The following is a 2,744-nucleotide window of genomic DNA, read 5'->3' as shown; positions in this document are numbered from 1 at the left end:
AGGTGTGACAGCATTAACATTAAGTTTTTCAAATTTTTGAGTTAAGGCATCAACTTTAGCAGCAAGGTGATCATAATCGGATACCTCGTACATACCTGCCTCCTTTTCGGAGGGCGTAGAGGCGGTGATGGCTCTTTCGTTGGTCCATTGGTAGTGATTTTGAGCCATGTCTTCAATCAATGCATAAGCCTCCGTATAGTTCTTGTTCATCAGTGCTCCACCTGCAGTTGCATCAACAGACATCTTAGTGGTATATGTTAGGCCATTATAAAAAGTGTGGACTATGAGCCACTTTTCTAGACCATGGTGGGGACAAAGTCTAAGCATTTCCTTGAAACGCTCCCACGCATCATAGAGAGACTCCCCATCTTTTTGGTTGAACCGTGTGATTTGGTCTCTTAGTTTGGCGTTTTAGAGGGGGAAAGAATCGGGCAAGGAATGCTTGCCTCATTTGATCCCATGAAGTGATGGAACCGACTTCTAGGGAATGGAACCAAGCGCTAGCTCTATCCCTTAAGGAGATGGGAAAGAGATGAAGTCTTACGGCTTCTTGGTTCTCTTTTATGGTGCCACTAAGTCTAAGGAAGGAAGAAATATGGAGATTTGGATCCTTAGTGGGTGATCCAGAAAACTGATTTTGCTGTACCAAATTGAGTAGTGCAGGCTTGATTTCGAAATTGTTACCCTCAACCGTCGGGTACACGATAATAGCTTGTGGCTCTTCCGTTGAAGGAGTAGCATACTCTTTGAGAGTGCGTTCTGTAACACCCCGTTTTCCCAATATAAAAATTTCATAAAAATAATCAGAGTTTTCCACGTAAACAGAATGCTACACTTCTTTTCTTAAAATCATAAACTGAATAAATAACTATTTATCCTTTAAAATTCAATAACAAAATCTTTAATACTTCGCAGCGTAATTTATTCAATAACTAAAACAGTCTTTGGCACGAAGGCCTCTTCATAAATGTCTCATAAAAATCAACTCTAAGAACATAGTCATAAATCTTCAAAAACAATACGTAAGGAATAGAAAATCAATAACAAGGTTCCCATCCCGTTACGTATCAGAGCACCTAAAGACACATGTGAGAGAATCGACTCACTTCACAGCTAAACTTGATTGCCTGCAAATTACTCATACGAAGAGCAACATTTTCAAGCAGAAGGGGTGAGATTTCACGAAACAATAATATCAAGCATATAATTCAATAATTATATTTAACAACATAAATAACTTCATCTATTATTAATAATAATTCTTCATGTATAATTCTTAATAGTACAACCAACATTTATTATCATTTACTTCATATTCACCACATTATAACATCATCATATAACACGTATTAACCAAATCAATGCAACATAGATCATCACATCATACTCATAGTTCATATTCAACACAACATCTTAATCATAATTCATATCCAACATGACAACATCTTAATTTGTAATAACATTTCTCCACCAAGCATCTCATGAATAGAAGAAAACTTATCGACTTAACATAACCATCATCAAGTACATTTAACAACTCCTAGATAACATCATGTAATCATCATCACTAATAACTTAAACTACAATATAATCATCACTTAATAATAATTGTATACATCATAACATAAACATCTTCTTTTAATAATATAACAACAACAACATATTCATCTTCTTATATTAATATAACAACAACATGCTCATAACATTCACTTAATAATAATTAATCATATATAGTACAACATACTCGTTACTTAATAGTAACAATTATATACAACATCATAACAACTTAACAATATCATAATCAATATCTTACACAACAGAGCAACATAACAATATCGTAATCAACATCTTAAACAACATAGCAACATAACAATATCATAATCATTATCTTCAACAACATAGCAACGTAACAATATCATAATCAATATCTTAAACAACATAGCAACGTAACGATATCATAATCAACATGTTAAACAACATAGCAATATAACCATATCATAATCAATATCTTAAACAACATATCAACGTAACAATATCATAATCAACATGTTAAACAACATAGAAACATCTTAGTCAACATCATATAATTCACATCATAAACATCGTATAATCTTCGTAGGTACTTCTTTAACAACACATGGGTAGAACACAACTCGACAACTCATGGATGATAATTCATCGACAACTTAACAACTCATGGATGATAATTCATCAACAACGACTTTGACTCGACAAATGCGACAATGCAACTTAGACACTTATATGAATGTGGTACCAATCGTCATCATAAGTATTAATATACTTTCATCGTGCGGAGGACAAAGCTCCTAAATGTGGTGAGGACAAAGCTCAATGAATGCTAATGCATGGACTCTATCAACAAGACACCTTAATCGACTTATCACTTATACATCCAATAATTTGGAGTTCGTCATCAACTTATTCATACTCATGCAACTTAGTTAAATAACAATTACAGCATAATCAAATCTCATCAAGCTTAATAACAATTCATTTCAACAACATCTTGATCATTCAATAATATTTCGAGTAATGCATTTAATCATTAAATCACATTACAAACAACTTAGCAGTTCATAACAGCAACAGAAACAGCACAAGCAATTCAAAACATAACAATATTAATGTGAAGCATCAACAACTTAAACATCATACATCTTCCACATAAGGCATATAAATATTTCACATAACTAACAACAGCAACATAGGCGACACGTAAACAT

General features: G+C 33.2%; 1 non-coding gene across 1 annotated transcript; it reads left to right on the top strand.

Moving 5' to 3' along the window:
• Positions 1-298: 298 nt before the first annotated feature.
• Positions 299-405, top strand: LOC120576245 (small nucleolar RNA R71). Its single transcript, XR_005642322.1, has one exon. It is a non-coding gene; the product is annotated as a small nucleolar RNA R71 (small nucleolar RNA).
• The last annotated feature ends 2,339 nt before the right edge of the window (positions 406-2,744 follow it).

The sequence above is a fragment of the Medicago truncatula genome, chromosome 6 (genome assembly GCF_003473485.1).
Source record: "Medicago truncatula cultivar Jemalong A17 chromosome 6, MtrunA17r5.0-ANR, whole genome shotgun sequence".
In the NCBI taxonomy this organism is placed as follows: Eukaryota; Viridiplantae; Streptophyta; class Magnoliopsida; order Fabales; family Fabaceae; genus Medicago; species Medicago truncatula.
This window is presented reverse-complemented; position numbering and strand designations above follow the sequence as displayed.